Source organism: Oncorhynchus mykiss, chromosome 21, assembly GCF_057628025.1.
Source record: "Oncorhynchus mykiss isolate SJ-2025 chromosome 21, ASM5762802v1, whole genome shotgun sequence".
NCBI classification, from domain to species: Eukaryota; Metazoa; Chordata; class Actinopteri; order Salmoniformes; family Salmonidae; genus Oncorhynchus; species Oncorhynchus mykiss.
In genome coordinates this window covers 21,509,885-21,530,519 of record NC_143042.1, presented here as the reverse complement: position 1 = coordinate 21,530,519, position 20,635 = coordinate 21,509,885, and positions in this window count along the sequence as shown.

Genomic DNA, 20,635 nt, shown 5'->3' with positions numbered 1-20,635 from the left:
AGATACTTCTGTACCTGTTTCCTCCAGCATGTTCACAAGGTCCTTTCTGTTGTTCTGGGATTGATTTTCACTTTTCGCACCAATGTACGTTCATCTCTAGGAGACAGAACGCATCTCTTCCTGAGCGGTATGACTGATGCGTGGTCCCATGGTGTTTATACTTGCGTACCATTGTTTGTAAAGATGAACGTGGTACCTTCAGGCATTTGGAAATTGCTCCCAAGGATGAACCAGGTTTGTGGAGGTCTACAATTTTTTTTCTGAGGTCTTGGCTGATTTCTTTAGATTTTTCCATGATGTCAAGCAAAGAGGCACTGAGTTTGAAGGTAGGCCTTGAAATACATCCACATGTACATCTCCAATTGACTCAAATGATGTAAATTAGCCTATCAGAAGCTTCTAAAGCCATGACATCATTTTCTGGAATTTCCCAAGCTGTTTAAAGGCACAGTCAACTTAGTGTACATAAACTTCTGACCCACTGGAATTGTGACACAGTGAATTAAAAGTGAAATAATCTGTCTGTAAACAATTTTTGTAAAAATGACTTGCACGAAGTAGATGTCCAAACCGACTTGCCAAAAATATAGTTTGTCTTCAAGAAATGAGTGGAGTGGTTGAAAAACTAGTTTTAATTAATGGCTCCAACCCGAAGTGTATGTAAACTTCTGACTTCAACTGTACATACTGTGATACTGAAGCCATCCATTGATGAGATCACCATTTGGTTACTGTATTGTAACCAGCTATTATGAACGTTTTACGTGAAGAAAGTGTTTGAGTCATTTTCTTTATGTTATGGAACCAACTTAATATCTTAATATCTACTTGGTACAACATGGAAACATATTTGTTGTATATACAGTAACATTTAGTTTGAATTTATGTTATTTATTACGTTTAACCAAAGCAGAAAAGCAGGTTGAGTGTTGAAAGAACATTTTTTTCAACGTGTATAATACTTCCAAGACCAGTTTCAAAGACAACAAAGCCTTATGATGTTCTCATGGTCAGGTGCGGCAGCTATAAAAGCACATAATTGTTTAACTGAGCATTTTATGGGGCTGTCTGACACTATGATTCAGTGGAGCCATGTAGCCAGAGGCTCTGGCTTGTAAATGAGAACACATTGAGCTCAGTAGCGCAGGCCTAATTACAGGTGGATATTACTCTGGGTAATGTAATGGCCAACTGCGCCACTTACTTTAGTGTAGTGTAGGCTTGGGCCTGGTGGTAGAAAGGATGGTACTCTCTAGGTAACTACTGTATCTCTCTATTTAGAGATCTGAGTCAAGTTTGCGGCATCCAGCACACGCGAGAAAATCAGAGGGTACAGGGACAGGCCATTTCTTGGCATTTGACACAGAGAAATGTGTGGTGTGATATACACACCCACACATGCACACAGGTATGCAGACACGCATATCAACAAGCACTCACAAAACCCTCCCACCCACCCACACACACATCGGGCACTATCCACACACACACAATGCCCACTGTTCCATGCTCTAAAATAGCTGGGGTTGATGTCACTGCTGCATAGTGATGCACACACAGTAACTCGATATGTCTCATGGTAATGTTTTCCATGAGACTGAGTAAGCGTTCCTAATATCACCCTATTCCCTACATGGTACACTACTTTTGACCAGGGCCCATAAGACTCTGGTCAAACGTTTTGCACTATGTTGGGAATAGAGTGCCATTTGGGATGAAGCCTAAATGTGCTCCAGTATTTAAGGTGCTGTTCAACCTGGTCTGCCACATGCCCTTTGTCACACATCTAATTTTAGAGGTTAATCCGTTATAAACAGATAGCAAACACTTGGGTCTTAGGGCCTTAAACTTGAAGCAGGCAGGTGGGCAGGCAGGCAGGCATTATTAATGAATAATCCATTCAGCGAGGAACCAGAGAGATTTGAGGTGCCGTCACGTGCACTTAGTGCCACAGTGGAGACCTCAACACTATTTTCAATGCGCTGTATGTGTGTTACCATCACAATTATCTCCCTGCTGCATTTGTCCATTGAGAGAATGCTTGTCATTATACGGGATAACTCGCCTATTTTGCCGTTTTCAAAACAACTGGGAACTCGGAAATATTCAACTTCAGCGCGTTCAAGACAACTGGGAACTTGGAAATATTCAACTTCAGCGCGTTCAAGACAACTGGAAACTCTGGAAAAAAAAGAGCTGGGATGAGAAAGAAATATTTTTAAACGGTCCTCCAACTCGGAATTCCAAGTCCAAAACTCGATCCTCTTTCCACTTTCCAACCTGAAGATCACCGATGTCATGTTTTGACCTAGTTTTTTTTTCTCTCGGGTTCCCAGTTGTCTTGAACGCACCATTAACCGTGAGGATAACACGACAATATGAGTCCTCAGGAATGAACTGATGCCCACTGAGGTTCTTGCAGAATTTCTAGAGCAGGGGTGTCAAACTCATTCCATTAAAGGCTGAGTGTCTGCAGGTTTTTGTTTTTTCCTTTCAATTATGACCTAGACAACAAGGTGAGGGGAGATCCTTAATAATTAATAACCGTCATCAATCAAGTAAAAAATTAGAGCGAAAACCCGCAGACACTCGGCCCTCCATGGAATGAGTTTGACACGTATTCGAGAGGAAGATGACAATATACAGCCTACACCATGGGTATTCAACTCTTACCCTACGAGGTCTGGAACCTGCTGGTTTTCTGTTCTGCCTGATAATTAATTGCACTCACCTGGTGTCTCGGGTCTAAGTCCCTGATAAGAGGGGAACAATGACAAAATGTAGTGGAATGCGCTTTGAGGTCCAGAGTTGAGTTTGACGGGCCCTACACCATGCATGTCGTGTTCAGTAGGGATAAACGCTGCATCAAGGATCCGATCATAAAAATGTATAATGAGAAACTATGAACCTTGTCCTATATCTGCTGAAGTATGACCAGCCAAATAAGGGAGTGGGATGAAATAATTACTTATTTTGAAAGAAGAGATCTGTGCCTTCCAACAGATTTCACTCATCAATCCGAAAACTAAACAAAATACGACTCATTTTTCTTATTTGGTTTAATAATGGTAGTTAATACCAGGGTGAAAGGAAATTCTGCCCTACAGCCAATTGGTTTATGTAAATTAGCTGCAGTAATAATATAATTTAACAACCCCCCACCCCCCCACTCAACTCCACTCTCCCTCTGCATACCTTAGACGGGAGTAGTGTGGTTCTAATTTTAATTCGATTGGATTTACATAACGGTTTTCCATTAACAGGGTCCCCAACGAGCCTTCACAGATAGCGTCAACTACTCCCCAATGCCCACCTTGCTAATAAAGCCTGGTGACGTCACTCCTCTGTCTGTCTGTACCCAGTTCAATCACCATCATGGCTGCCTAAGGCCTTTGGACAATGGACCCACTTATGCTGAATCAAGTATTGCACTATTATCAACATACAACACATGATGCACTTGATATTATTGTTGCTGTCACAGAAGGTATCCGAAGACACAAACAATTTAAGCTGTGGAACAGGATGATGTTGAGAGATTCATGCATTAGGCCCAAATCAGTTACGGTTCTACTTGACACCATGGAACATGAATGGTTATGTCACTAGTCTCAAATTGCCATTACTTTGTAGTGTCAGATTTGAAACAAGGTGAGAAAGACAGAAGACCGAAGTTCCCATGTCAAGAATCCTGTTTATCATAACAAGTACACACTATTAATCATAAGTAGTCGATACAGGTCCTTCTTCATCATCTTCAAGTTCACTGAACAGCTAAAGTTATTCTCAGTCGACACCCCATCATATTACTATTTTGTGCTCAATCAATGTCTTGAAGTAAACAGCCTTTATTTTTGCCTTTAGTGTTTTCTCCACCCTCGCTCTTCATCACTTCTGTTCAGTCACAGAGGGGGGCATATTGTTTAACACAGATGAAAGCTCTTGAGTCCGAATAGAGAGTTACTGCTCTGCAGGACAATAACCGAGAGGCGACGGGCTCGCTGCTATCTTTTGACATACTTTGTACAGAGTTGAAGTATCTTTTTCAAACGCACTCTCCGCCTACCACGTCCTGTACTGCCCTGTATCAACATCGACGGTCTCTCAGCCTGACCTAAAAACAACTCCTAAAGGACGCAATGATTCAAAGACATGAGGCCACGCTATCAAATATTTACCAAATCGCTGTACCAATCACCACACAGGGGGCATGTTTGGCATAAGGCCTTTGAAAAGCATCTGTGCTCTGTGGCGGCTCCTCTCTCGTCTCCACTCCCTCCGAATAGGGGGAAATGTAGAAAAAGGGAAACTGTTTCCCATTCTTCTCATGGCCTGAATTCAGTTGAATGAATATTTAGGGCGGTATATAATTTGTTTCTTTCAAAGTAGAGGGATGCAAGCTACAATTCATCCAACGTGGGGATCATGAGAGGCTATTTGCATTTAACAATAATAACTAATCTTGCCAACACATGCATGGGCAAACTCACCACACACCAATGACTTAAGCTGTAAAAACCCAATTCCACTACGCTGACAATTAAAGGTGCTCTTTTGCTCTATGCTTTTTAGAATGACTTTTACTCCATTTGAAATGTTTCTCAAAAGCGAGAAGGGAAACATACAGCATAAAGACTCCCTAGAGGCCTATTCAATAACAGCCAATGCCATTCGTTGGTGTGCGAGTCAACAAACATAATATTCAGTAAATAGCAACAATGGATTACATTCAATGTAATGTTACGCTACACAGCAAATTCTCCAGTGTTAAATTTAACACTGGGCCAGTGTCTATGTAATAACACTTTTAGTGTTAAATTAACACTGTGCTTAGCGCTGACTCTGTTACCCTTTGTCAGTGTCAAGGAGTTAACACTTTAAGTGTTACACAATAACACCTCATATTGTATTTTGTAACACTAGGAAGTGTATTTAGTTTACAACCATGGTGTCATGCGATAATGCCTTTTTTAACCATTACACAAAGAGATCTTCAAACTTTTGACAACCATGTTGGATTAAGAACGTTTCTTTAATGGCACACGGTTTTAAGCAAGCATTTTCAAAACTTCAGCACTGTCCACAAACATAATGAATCTATACCTGGCATAACCATAGACCACTTAAACTGGTGGAACACTTCCACTCGTGGAAAGCCACGCCCCCACTAAGCCATACTTTCCGGGTGTTACCACCCATGACTGTGTTTGTTAGTAACAGAGACATGGTTGTTGAATTCAGAACCCTTGACTTTTTCCACGTGTTGTCATGTTACACTTATTCTAAAATGGATTAAATTGTTTAAAAATCTACACACAATACCACATAACAACGAAGCAAAAACAGGTTGTTAGAAATGTTTGCACATTTAAAAATAAAACACTGAAATATCACATTTACATAAGTATTCAGACCCTTTACTCAGTATTTTGTTGAGGCACCTTTGGCAGCGATAACAGCTTTGTGTCTTCTTGGGTATGACACTACAAGCTTGGCACACCTGCATTTGGATAGTTTCTTTCGTTCTTCTATGCAGATCCTCTCAAGCTCGATCAGGTTGGATGGGGAGTGTTGCTGCACAGCTATTTTCAGGTCTCTCCAGAGATGTTTGATCGGGTTCAACTACGGGCTCAGGCTGGGCCACTCAAGGACATTCAGAGACTTGTCCCGAAGCCACTCCTGCATTGTCTTGGCTTTGTACTTAGCTGTTGTTGTCCTGTTGAAAGGTGAACCTTCGCCCCAGTCTGAGGTCCTGAGCGCTCTAGAGATGGTTTTCATCTAGGATCTCTCTGTACTTTGCTCCATTCATCTTCCTCTTGATCCTGACTAGTCTCCCAGTCCCGGTCGCTGAAAACATCCCTACAGCATGATGCTGTCACCATCTTGCTTCACCATAGGGATGGTGCCATGTTTCCTTCAGACGTGACAGTTAGCATTCAAGCCAAAGAGTTCAATCTTGGTTTCATCAGACTAGAGAATCTTGTTTCTCATGCTCTGAGAGTCTTTTAGGTGCCTTTTGGCAAACTCCAAGCGGGCTGTCATGTGCCATTTTACTAAGGAGTGGCTTCCGTCTGGCCAATCCACCATAAAGGCCTGATTGGTGGAGTGCTGCAGAGATGGTTGTCCTGCAAGTTTCTCCCATCTCCACAGAGGAACTCTGGAGCTCTGTCAGAGTGACCATTGGGTTCTTGGTATACTCCCTGACCAAGGCCCTTCACCCCAGATTTCTCAGTTTGTCTGGGCGGCCAACTCTTAGTGGTTCCAAACTTCTTCCATTTAAGAATGATGGAGGCCACTTTGATCTTGGGGACCTTCAATGCTGCAGACATTTTTTGGTACCCTTTCCCAGATCTGTGCCTTGACACCATCCTGTCTCAGCGCTCTACGGACAATTCCTTCGACCTCATGGCTTGGTTTTTGCTCTGACGTGCACTGTGGGACCTTATATAGACAGGTGTTTACACCTTTTCAAATCACGTCCAATCAATTTAAATATATCACAGGTGGACTCCAATGAAGTTGTAAAAACAAGGATGATCAATGGAAACAGGATGCACCTGAGCTGAATTTCGAATCTCATAGCAAAGGGTCTGAATACTTCTGTAAATAAGGTATTTCTGTTTTTTTATACATTTGCAAACATTTCGAAAAACCTGTTTTTGCTTTGTCATTATGGGGTATTGTCTGTAGATTGATGAGGGAAATGTTTTTATTGAATCCAATTTAGAATAAGGCTGTAACGTAACAAAATGTGCGAAAAGTCAAGGGGTCTGAATACTTTCCGAATGCACTGTATTTCATAATGCCTTACTTGGATGGCCAAATTTTTCCCATACACAGTGATGTTAGGAACCTTGTGGATTATGTGCCACCGTTACAGATGTGTAATTTCTATTGGAATCCAGCCAACAGTTGGACTTTTTAGTCAACCACAACCTGCATTCAGGATGTTTGTCAGGGTTAGAAAAATTGTGAGGAGACTACCTAAACCATTTAAACTGGAACAACCATATCAGTGCAATAAATCTAACTAACAGAATGGATTAGTTTAGAATAATGTATGCTATTTATCTTAGTGTGGCAGAAAAGTAATCAATCAATCAATGTACATGCAAAAACACAGATTTGAAAAACAATCCAGCAAAAAGTCTACCTGCAGTAGAGCATGCTGGGGAATCTGATAATGATGGGAGTGGCTTTGATGGGAACGTTTTACTCTCCGCCAATGTGCGGTGTATTCATTCATTCTCTCGCTCACACTCTCTCTCCAGCCAAGCTGCTACTGATCTCTGACATGTATTACTCTCTTCGGCCACAAGGGAGAAGCTTTTCATGACTGATCACATTCGGAGGGAGAAAATAGATGACGCAATGGTTCCAAATGAGAGGACTCGTAAACATGTCACATACAGTTGTTAAAGATGATAATAGAGAAGGTGGAGCATGACACACTGCAGTCCGCTACTCAATGAATCCAATTCCCACATGTACATTGAAAACAGGGAGTGGAGGCAGCGCTGACGCACGGAGTGGAGAACCCTCCCTCGTTCAGCTAGAAGACACAATGCAACATTAAATCCTTCATCCATTTGACAGCATATTAAACTTCTGTTGTCAACATTAACGGTGCTTATTTATTGTGATGCCGTAGACAGTTCCACCTCACCGTCACTCTAACTCTGTCTACGGTAAATGTGGGTGTGTATTGTATTGACAGTCTTTACTGCAGGGTTGACTGGTGAGACAGGCTGTTGACATGTTGAGGTGACTAGTAGGAATTGACATTGTTGGATCCAGCATTTCTTCTGCTGACATTCTACTGTCAAATAAGGTTTGCACTACAGCCCCGTTGTCAACTGCACAACTCTCTGCTTCTCCAGATAGGTTATATTTCCGAATGATTTGACATTTTATCCATAATGATTTACTACATAAGGACCATGTCACACATCCATAAGCAATTCATAAATGTTCATTCTAGTTTGTGTAAACAACTTCAGGTTGTCTAAGGACAGATAGCACACCAACACTTTTGCTAACCTGCATCCTCTTAGGCCCTGTTCTGCTTCTACCTTACCCCCCTACTGAACCTAACCACCTCTTCCCAGAAGACTGGGACTGGTTTACCTACCTGTGTGTTGGGCCGGCCCTCCTTGTCCCCAGCAGGCTCAGCAGCCCTGATAAGATCCTGTGTCCTGTCATTTGGGATTGTTGGTGCATGAGACAGGTTACGGTAGGATGAGACAGGTTACGGTAGGATGAGACATGGTGGCGGCGGAGTGTTTCTGAGTGACGTATTGGGTCATGAGAAGTGCACGCATGTCTCAGATTGGTCTGTCGGTTGGATGACCTCCGTTGACCCTCGTTGTGGGGTTGCTGCGCTGCAGGCTGGGCGGATGACTACACATCCCACAGATAAAGGAGGATGGGCCTGTAAGGCGCCGGGCTACTGGGGGATGGGATAGGGGGGATAGGGGAAGAAGAGAGGAGAAGTGGGGGAAAAAAATAAACAGAGTGCCCAGTATAGTCTATCTACCATTAATGTCAGATCAGGCATCTTGAGAAATGGACAAGCAGGCTACATCAAGCAATTTATTCTCCTAACTCCTGTCAATCTCTCTGTCGGGGATGTGGATTGTAAACACATACATAATATACAGTACACCACTTCCTCAACTATCTGAATAAATAAATACAAATTGTAAGAATTAAGGTTTGCTTGAGCGATTGCAATATTGTAATGCCTCATAATCCGATGTGAATGTAGGGCATTTTCTCCCGAGTTGCCTCATAAACCCCTCTGGACACAAATACTGAAAAATACAACAAGAAATTAGCTCAATGTTTCATTGGGGTTAGAAACAAAAAGGTGTTAGCTAATTAGCTTATGACCTCGAACAAATTGCTTTCTGTCTGCACAGATTGTACAGATATAAAAACACTGCTATTGTTGAAATATAATGGTGGATAAAGCACATAGTGCATATGAGGATACCTACAGTGAATCTTATCAGTCCAACCATACATATCCCATTAGCCCGCAAGAGGACTTTGAACTCATTAATTGATTTTTAATTGGCTAAAGCTAAGCGGCGGACACAGTCACCACAAGACAGCTTACAGGAGAAACCTTCAATGCCACAACCTCAGACTATCTGGCTATTGTCTCACGCACACGCACACGCGCACGCACACACACGCACACACGCACACAGACACGCACATCAACCCCCTCGGTGTACAATTGAATTCTGTTCTAATTGAGAGGTAGCAGGCAAATGTCTCTGTTTCTTACTCACTCACTCACAGCCAGCCAGCCTGGATGGGATAATTACAGGACTACATACAGCTCTTTCCATGGCCCATGATCCCTAGCCCGGGATCTCCTGGGCTTATCTGGGAGTCAGGAGGGCCCTTTCATTTGTCAGCTCTGCCCTGACAGAAGAGAAGAGAGCAGAGGAGAGGAGCTGTGGCATTAAACAAAGCTTTATTATGTGCCTCTGATATAGCCAGAAAGAAAGGGCTGTCTGCTGCAGCGGATCACAGATGCTGGCTGCTTTATTTCCACATTTATTATGTAGGCCTGCCTGCCATCTTGATAAGGGTATCTCATAACCCGCCCTAGCTAACGTACCGCCCGCCTTATCCAAGAGAGCTCCACTCTGCTCTGCTTTGCTCCGCACACAGGAGCTGAACAATTTAGCAAGGAAGTCCTCAGTGGATCAATCTGAAGTTTAATTTCAAGTAAATTTGGATATGTGAATCTCCCTGAATGCTAAACCACTGCATCTGGCAGAGAGGTGAAATGTGATTGGGTGTAACAGAAGCGGGTATAGCTAGTATCTGATACTCCCAAGGCCTGCTTTCGGAAGAGCTGGCAAGTGGAAGAGACGCTTCTCCTGCATTTTGATACAATCTCCGAGGATAAACATGAATATAAATTAGCTGATGAATGTGGTGAGTCATTGCAAAGCAATTATCACTATACACTACTAGAATTAGTGGTGACTTGAGGAACCCTGGAGATCCCCATTGCTAGTCAATGGTTCATCTTTGCAACTTTGGATTAGTTGAGGGGTTCTTGGAGGAACCTTTCATGTTTTTAATGTAGCAAAGCGTTCCTGGAGGAACCCTGGACTGGAGGTGTGGCTTAGTAGCGACGTGACTTTAAGACCTTTTTAAGCCAGCCATGAGAGTAAATGTCAATGCTGCTCATCTGTTCTGTTGTAATTGTCATCACATTTTAAGGTTGAATATTGACGGTTTTGTAATTTCAATGAGGTTACAGAGTAACTCTAGTGCCAAAGTTAGTTACCACTTTATTACTATACTTAACCATTAACATTATATTAGAATATGCATAAATATAATTTTTTTTGAACTTTGCAGTGTATGAAATTTTTACATGATGAACAGGAATTAAAGTTGCTGTAGCAGGTGGCCAAAAATAACTATCTGAAAGCCATGCCTCCAATAAGCCACGCCTACAATCTTCTGTTAGGCTGCATCCCCTACAATATATTATTAAAAAGGTAAAACATTTAACCCCTCCCATCACAAAAGGTTCCGGTTTGAACCTTTACACAGGGATTTCTCAAAGACCCTTTTCAGAGGGGTTCCTAGAGAAACCTTTGAACTGGAAAGGATCCCGTGTGGCAATTTTTAGAACCCCAAAAGGTTCTTCCAGGCTCCTTTACTTCTAAGAATGTATCCATAAGAGACCATTTAGTCCTATGGTACACAAGTTGGCGTGTATTTTTATGAAATAATTGTTTTGGTTGACAGTAAGCCAGGTATTTGATACATAGTAAAACATTTAAATAATATGTTATTACGGTAATTTACTGTAAAAAAAACAAGTAGAGTATGTACCTGTGAATTCCAAAGAAACATTGGTTTAATATTACATTACAGTAATGTACTGTTAAACCAAAGTTTAGTTTGAATTTACGGTAACATACAGTACCTACTTTTACAGTAACTTATAGGTAACTGGTTCCAGTAAGTTACCGTTTAAACAACATCATTGTTTTACAGTGTAAGTCTAGTAGTAATTGGCAGTTGTCAAATTGGCTGGTGCTGGAACATCTTTTGTTCGTCTGTAGTAATTTATCGGGGTAGTTTCAATGCAGTGCAGATTGGATGTCACTAATGATGAACGGGAGCTGTAAATATCATGGCGCGGGTCCCCTTTCACAACATTGGATCCTACTATTACTCACAACACCACCGCTCTTTACATTTCTACCATTATGCCTTTATACATAGACTTGTATTTACAGTTGAAGTCAGAAGTTTACTTACACCTTAGCCAAATACATTTAAACTCAGTTGTTCACATTTCCTGACATTTGATCCTAGTAAAAATTCCCTGACTTAGGTCAGTTAGGATCACCACTTTATTTTAAGAATGTGAAATGTCAGAATAATAGTAGAGAGAGTGATTTATTTCAGCTTTTATTTCTTTCATCACATTCAGGTTGTCTTAGGACAGATGGTATTTGGTACCATTGCATTTAAATTGTTGAACTTGGGTCAAACGTTTCGGGTAGCCTTCCACAAGCTTCCCACAATAAGTTGGGTGAATTTTGGCCCATTCCTCCTGACAGAGCTGGTGTAACTGAGTCAGGTTTATAGGCCTCCTTGCTCACACACGCTTTTTCAGGGCTTTGTGATGGCCATTCCAATACCTTGACGTTGTTGTCCTTAAGCCATTTTTCATCAGACCAGAGGACAATTCTCCAAAAAGTACGACCTTTGTCCCCATGTGCAGTTGCAAACTGTAGTCTGGATTTTTTTTATGGCGGTTTTGGAGCAGTGGTTCCTTCCTTACTGGGCGGCATTTCAGGTTGTCGCCTTACTGGGCGGCACATCATGTCGATGTAGGACTCGTTTTACTGTGGATATAGATACTTTTATCTGTTGTTTATTTGCACTTATCACACCAAATGCACCTTTGAATGGTTGTTAATACACTAACAGCTTACAGACGGAAGGCAATAAAGGTCACAGGTATGAACACTTAGGACAATAAAGAGGCCTTTCTACTGAGTCTGAAAATCAGCAAAAGAAAGATGCCCAGGGTCTCTGCTCATCTGCGTGAATGTGCCTTATTGCAATGTCCGTACTGTGAGACACCTAAGACAGCGCTACAGGGAGACAGGACGAACAGCTGATCGTCCTCGCAGTGGCAGACCACGTGTAACAACACCTGCACAGGATCGGTACATACGAACATCACACCTGCAGGACAGGTACAGGATGGCAACAACAATTGCCCGAGTTACACCAGGAACGCACAATCCCTCCATCAGTGCTCAGACTGTCCGCAATAGGCTGTGAGAGGCTGGACTGAGGGCTTTAGGCCTGTTGTAAGGCAGGTCCTCACCAGACATCACCGGCAACAACGTCGCCTATGGGCACAAACCCACTGTCGCTGGACCAGACAGGACTGGCAAAAAGTGCTCTTCACTGACGAGTCGCGGTTTTGTCTCACCAGGGGTGATGGTCAGATTCGCTTTTATCGTCTAAGGAATGAGCGTTACACCGAGGCCTGTACTCTGGAGCGGGATCGATTTGGAGGTGGAGGGTCCGTCATGGTCTGGGGCGGTGTGTCACAGCATCATCGGACTGAGCTTGTTGTCACTGCAGACAATCTCAATGCTGTGCGTTACAGGGAAGACATCCTCCTCCATCATGTGGTACCCTTCCTGCTGGCTCATCCTGACATGACCCTCCAGCATGAAAATGCCGCCAGCCATACTGCTCGTTCTGTGCACGATTTCCTGCAAGACAGGAATGTCAGTGTTCTGCCATGGCCAGCGAAGAGCCCTAATCTCAATCCCATTGAGCACGTCTGCGACCTGTTGGATCGGAGGGTGAGGGCTTGGGCCATTCCCCCCAGAAATGTCCAGGAACTTGCAAGTGCGTTGGTGGAAGAGTGGGGTAACATCTCACAGCAAGAACTGGCAAATCTGGTGCAGTCCATGAGGAGATGCACTGCAGTACTTAATGCAGCGTGTGAGGACACCAGATACTGACTGTTATTTTGATTTTGACCCCCTCCTTTGTTCAGGGACACATTATTCAATTTCTGGTAGTCGCATGTCTGTGGAACTTGTCAGTTTATGTCTCAGTTATTGAATCTTGTTATGTTCATACAAATATTAACACATGTTAATTAAGTTTGCTGAAAATAAATGCAGTTGACAGTGAGAGGACATTTCTTTTTTTGCTGAGTATACATCCACATGTACACCTCCAATTGACTCAAAAGATAGAAGCTTCTAAAGCCATGACATAATTTTCTGTAATTTTCCAATCTGTTTAAAGGCACAATATGTAAACTTCTGACCCACTGGAATTGTGATACAATGAATTATACGTAAAATAATCTGTCAACAATTGTTGGAAAAATGACTTAGTAGATGTCCTAACTGACTTGCCAAAACTATAGTTTGTTCACAAGAAATTTGTAGAGTGGTTGAAAAACAAGTTTTAATGACTCCAACCTAAGTGTATGTAAACTTCCAACTTCAACTGTAGATATACAGTACCAGTAAAGTTTGGACACACCAACTCATTCAAGGGTTTTTCTTTTAGTATTTTCTACATGGTAGAATAATAGTGAAGACATCAAAACTACGAAATAACACATATGGAATCATGTAGTAACCAAAAAAGTGTTAAACATATCAAAATATATTTTATATGTTAGATTCTTCAAAGTAGCCACCCTTTGCCTTGATGACATCATTGCAGTCTCTTGGCATTCTCTCAACCAGGTTCGTGAGGCATTTCAATTAACAGGTGTGCCTTGTTAATTCAATTAACAGGTGTGCCTTGTTAAAAGTTTATTTGTGGAATTTCATTCCTTCTAAATGCGTTTGAGCCAATCAGTTGTTTTGTGGCAAGGTAGGGGTGGGATACAGAATATAGAAAATATTGAATATTTCAACTCTGTCATTATGTATTTAGACACATTATGGCAGGTGGAAACATGGAAAATAAAAACATATCAAGTCAAATACACAGCTGACTGAACTGTGTCCCAGGCAGGTAGAATACTGCATTGCATTCAGATACCTCCCAGCAGTATCTGTGCAAATGGAGGGATTTCAGTTCTGTCAAATAACTGGAGGTCAACGTCATTTTACCACTGCCAATAGAGCCCATGGTGATACTGTAGCTGCTTTTTCATGCTTTTTCATCCATTTGGTTACCTGTGGAGGCTACCTTCCCTGAAAGGAAAGAAATTCAGGGCACTTTCCCACTGGCTCAAATACTCAGTAATATCTTTGATCACATGGTACTTATTTCACTTTGGGGACTAGTGTACCGAAGCCCATGCACTTACCAGCAATACCAATGAAGTCAAGACCCAGAACTGCGATAGTTTCTCTCTCTCCACACATAATGGTTGGACTTCACAGCTGAGCCATGACACACCGCTGGCAGAAATGTGTTTGAGATGCCTCAACTTTAACTTTTTATCTCAGAGATCAGTATATTTAGCACATTGGCTTTTATCTTTTTCCCCCAGTGGGTTTGAGCATTGCATTAATTCTGTTTTTTGGAGGTGAATGCATCATCTCAGCATTACACGTCGAGAATGACGGGTGATTCAAATGGATTTTGATACTGAGCAGTACTTTCTCCATCTGGCGTTCATCAATATGTTTCTAAGCGAAGAAATGAAAAGGAATGCTAGATCTGTTCAAGTGCCTCACATAATGGTGTCTGTCTAGATCAGTGAGGGTGGAGTGTGACATAATACCATATTCTAATTCAACCAGCAAGAACATTCTGTCTCTCTGTCACTGGATATTAGAAAATGTCCCCTTGAAAATGGGTTGCTTGCAATCTCAGTGAATTGAGCCCACAGCAGCAACCGTATCGAGACAAACGCCACGTCGCAGTGCTGCAACCGTGAGACACAGCTCTTCTCCAACACAACGCAATTGAATTTGAGATAAGTATCGCTCACAAAATCTCCAAGAATCCTCATTTTGGCAATATGGTCTACTGCGTCAACTTATGAAATACTTTAACAAGATACAGTAGAAGTGTACACTACGATTCCAAACAAGATAGTGATAACAATTTAATAGACTGAATTTGAACAGCCTAGTCCTCTGAGCTATAGCCTGGGCGTTATTTTGGGGAGCTACTTAGGCAAGTCTTAGGAAGCTACTTAGGCAAGGTTACTCATTACACAAGCACGGCTCACTGAACTATAGCCTTTACATTGACACAAATGTGCACTTCTCTAAGAATCCTCAAATGAAAAGGTGCATATTTGTCAAGCCCCTGCTTGGTTCACTTGATACAGTATATGTTTTTCCAGGTTTTATAACAGAAGTCTGTCCTGCTAAATAGATTCTGAACTGATTAAACGCTTTCCTCAGATTGCCAACGTCCTTTGGGCCATTTCTCTGCCCATTAAAAGCTTATTCAAATCATATTTCTCTTCTCATATAAACAAGATGAGCTTAGATCCTCAGCAAAAGTCATGATAAGTAGCTTTGCAAACATTGGCGTCCAGAAGCACATCAACTGTGGCCCTGAATAAACTAGTCTTGTTTGGGAAATTAATTTAGTCAAGGACATAAATGGATTAAGACTCATGAAAAGACTTTTGAATAACGTGTACAACATTTTTTCTCACAAATGTCTAACATTGACGGGCCTGAGCTTTCTGTACGGTAACAGAAGAAAGCAGACTCAGGTACTTTCGAAAATATTTGTTGTCTGAGCGAGGGAGTTCCTATAAATTACGAGGACTATGTATTTTGAAAGATGAGACTTTGAAGATTACAATAAATACCGCCTTGATGTCATTCAAGCAAGCCAAAACCCTGTGAGTCCAAATGTGAGCTTCACATTTCCATATCATAACACTCTCTTAATATACAGTGTCAACGTTTATGATCACTATGTTTGATGTACAGTTACAAGATGACATGGCGTTGTACCCTGGGTTGTCCTGAACAGAATGAGAAAATTTGCCACGGCCCTTGCATCTGAATGCACTCGATGACTCCATTCCATATGCACCAAAGTTATGATCTGCTTCTATGAATTGAACCTAACATCATGTTTCATAATTAAGCTAGTCATGTTGGCAATAGAACCAGTTTTCAAATGATGCCCACCTGACCCAGATTGTGATTTATAATGGACTGTGTTTGGATTGCATAAAAAACAACAGTTATTGTATAAAGGAGTTCCTATGAGACCTAAAAAAAGCAACTTAAAGTTGAAGAATCTTTTTAAAGTCATAAAAGCGCATTGAAATTACTTAGGAACTGTGCACACTTTGGAGAGGTGTGTGTCCGTTAGACCTCTCACTCACACCATTGCCATTTTTTGCACCTACCCCAAATGTTCCCAAAATATTGGTATTATGTTACTGAATGTATCCAGAGTATTTTCAGATTTAGTAACAAATGAGCCTAAAAGTACAGTAAATGTCAAATGCACATAAAAAGCAACAGTGTGATGTTTGGATTCAGTCTTGTGACAGGTGAAGTGTTGTGTCCTCATCTTTAGTCTTATAATTATTCCCATAATCTCCAAACTCTTCCCTTTATTTTCTACAATGGTTATGCCCTATCCATTTAGGACAATTCCCAAGAGTGTAGGGGGTTAACTGTAGGAGTTTGGGTTGCATATTTCAAATAAGACGCAGCACAACTCAACGGTTAACTTGTGAGACTCCATCCATTCCCTTTTGTGATGAAACCGAGTTCAACTGTTAGAGCAAGGTCAGCCTGAATTCACCCAGACTTTGAGACGTACATTATTTTAATGAGCAAGAGTTGTTTGCACTTCAGTCTCTAACAAGAACCATGGAATATTGAATTCCTAAACCCACACACTCGATTTTGGATTCTGCCTGCATCCGTTTAGCTAGCAGGAGAGACAAACTGCAACAACAAAAAAAAACCCAGCATGACAGTAAAATAAACAACCCCCCAACATCCAGACCTTGAAACATGTGTTTAAAGATGAATTATGTGTACAGCTGCTCGTTCCCCGCGGTCAAATAAACTGCAAAAGACTGTCAATATCATCGCTTGTGCTGTTACATTTATTGTACGTTCAGCATCTGCACAGTTTCAGCACCAAAGATTATTGGTTGATTAGGAACAAAGGCAGATTGTGTGAACAATCATACAGTGCCTTTGGAAAGTATTCAGACCCCTTGACTCTTTCCACATTTTGGGAGTTTCTGTATTTTGGGAGTTTCTCCCATTCTTCTCTGCAGATCCTCTCAAGCTCTGTCTGGTTGGATGGGGAGCGTTTCTGCACAGCTATTTTTTGGTCTCTCCAGAGATGTTCGATCGGGTTAATGTCCGGGCTCTGGCTGGGCTACTCCAGGACATTCAGAGACTTGTCCCAAAGCCACTCCTGTGTTGTCTTGGCTGTGTGCTTAGGGTCGTTGTCCTGTTAGAAGGTGAACCTTCGCCCCATTCTGAGGTCCTGAGCACTCTGGAACCGTTGTGTTCATGGAGACCTTCAAAGCTGTAGAAATGTGTCTCAACAAAATCCTGTCCAAGAGCTCTATGGACAATTTCTTTGGCTTGGATTTTGCTCTGACATGCACAGTCAACTGTGGGACCTTATATAGACAGGTGTGTGACTTTCCAAATCATGTCAAATCAATTGAATTTACCACAGGTGGACTTCCATGAAGTTGTAGAAACATCTCAAGGATGATCAATGGAAACAGGATGCACCTTAGTCTCATAGCAAAGGGTCTGAATACTTATGAATATAAGGTATTTTATTATTACATTTTTTATAAATTTGCTACAATTTTGAAAAACCTGTTTTCACTTTATCGTTATGGGGTACTGCGTGTAGATTGATAAGGATATTACATTTTTATTTAATCCATTTTAGAATACGGCTGTAACGTAACAAAATGTGGAAAAAGTCAAGGGGTCTGAATACTTCCCGAATGCACTGTAACTAGATTCAGAATGCCTTTCTCTTGGGTTTAGCTGACAATGCAAGAGCTCAGCGTAGTTTATTCACATCACATTGTCAGGCATTACTCAGACGTATAAATGAATTATGTGAAATTACGATTTGTCTTAACTACCGTATGCATCCACAAGTACTGCCATACTGGTGTCTGTCTGGGTGGCGCTGCTTGGTTGGTGCTGCGGGCCATGCGTCATTTCACATTATGAATAATGACCTTAGTTGTCACCTTAACTCCCAGCCAGAGTCCATCCCTTAATCAAAGATGATTAGTTCAATTTACTTCCCCCTGGCAACACCAGAGAGGTCAAACTCACTGCAATTCCCCCGTCATCATCCTTATCTTGACCTTTCTATTTCGGTAAACTGTCTGCATTTGAGACCGGGCATCCAGCATGTGTTCCTCATTTAGTGGAGGAAGTTTGGGAAAGTGTTTGTTTGTCTGGTAAAAGCCAACCAAAAAAACAGCAAAGTACTTTGCTTTGAGTACACTCACTCAATCTGCCGTTTGCACAGTAGTCAAGGCAAGAAAAAAACACACAAAAAGGAGAGTGACATGAATACTGAGCGTGGAGCTCTGCTGATATCCCAGACACACAGCATCTCTAACATCTAACACATGTTGGCAGGTGTGGAGTTTGGGGGTGCAGTGCTGAACGTGGGGTACTCGTTCGTATGTTGTGCTGTTGAAATCGTGTATGTGTGTGTGTGTCATCTACATGTCATCCATGTGTTTGTGTGTGTTGTGTGTGTGTGTGTGTGTATTTGGGAGGCGGGGGAAACCTCTATACCCCCTCAGGTTTCTCTTTGTGATATGTGACTGCAGAGCAGATAAACTGCACCATGTGTCAGATGTGACAGATTCTGTTAAAACGGTCACAAATAACTTGTCTTTATGAAACTATAGAAAAGGAAAAAATCTGATGCTATTATTCTCTCTTCTCTCTTCTCTCTTCTCTCCTCCTCCTCCTCCTCCTCTTCAAATACAGCTGCCTCATGAGGATTCATGAGGTATGTGATGGGAATGAAAATACTCAAGATGTTTGTGTGTTAGTGGTGCCCGGGTCAGCTGTTCGTTCACCCGCAACCGCCCGCAATTGCTAAGTAACCCATCCACAAATGCCCACTGTGTGATAAAGTGAAAACCTGAGGTCCGCACCCGACCCTAACCCACAAATATAGAAAATGCGTTGCAGGCTAGAGTCAGAGATGACAAAACAGGAGGTGCAGGATTCTTTTGTTGTTGCCTAATTTAGGTATAATTCTGATTTTAATTTCCAAGATTTTGGTAGGTTATTTGTCTGTCATCTTGTCTATAATTAGCCTCTCTTCTGTCATTATGTGTTGCCATAAAACTCTTCTACACCAGAATAATGTCATAAATTCTAAAATGAATGCTTCAATCTAGTTGACAGTGGTAAAATTCTCTCTGTCATCTCTGCTTCTTTCGTGGAGAAAAGATGTTTAGGGACTGAGGAGAAAATGAAATAACTCAAGAACAACAACAACAACAAAAACATTGAACGATTTTCTGTGCAGAATGTCCAAATGCCATCAGTTTGACCGATTGTAAGGAAATAGAAAACTGTGACCTAATATGTTTCTGATAAGACGGCTTGCATGCGTATCCTATTTTATGTGGTTGAAATACTGTCAGTATTTATGACTCTGATAAAGATACTGTAGCACTTCTACTACAGATGATCTCTAAATGTGCATTCGCATTCTCTCAAGATGCTGAAAAGAAAGAAATCATATTCTGTTCCTGAAAGAAATCACTCCTGTTCCTGAGCCAAAATATACAGGTGTATCATTTTACTGCAAGAAATGCTTAATTCTGCAGGAGCTAATATTAAGACTATGTGAGAGGTTATAAGCCTACAGTCAGTGTTCAGATTTCAGTTTCATTTAACCCATCTGAAAAGTAGGTTACAGTTCCCTTGACGTGCCATAGGCCTACTTGAAGTCCCCTTCATTGTAGGGTATAGTGCCTCACAGTCGTCACACAGTATAGGCACTGCTATAATCCTCTTTAACCACTTCAAATCTTTCCCAAACATTACTATTCTGGCCCTCCCTTCTCTTTATTTTCAACTCCATTTCACAGCTTTTCTCTTACTGAATTAAACTCAGACATTGTCCTTTTTGCCTCAGTGTGTCCACTAACTTTCTCTGCCTGCTCCCAGAAGTGTTTGGTGATTGGTGTGTAGGCTATTTGGCCCGCGTTAAGTTGCATGCTGACCAAACCACCTGCCTTGCCTGTGCAAGATGTAGCAAAATAAATGTACACCTACATGTTATTCAATCATTTCATCCAAACTGCTCACGCACGTCAACAGGCGTCTGCATAGCCAGGTGTTGAAGTAGAACTTGGTTCTATTTTAGACGCTTGACATACTGCAAGTCCAGCCTCTCCCATCTACTTAATGGTTTTTAGTAGCATACTAACCCACGTGGGTGATTGAAAGATGAACTACAGTAGGTAAACACTCCAGGCCAGTTAGTGGCTCTAATGCACCTTAAGGTTGGTTGGCAACCTCCGTATACAATCCACAGAAGAAGAAGATGGGGAGATTTAACAAAAAAAGCTAAGGATTCATTGTTAGAGTAGAGAATATACGATTTAGTTAGAAAATTCTACAGA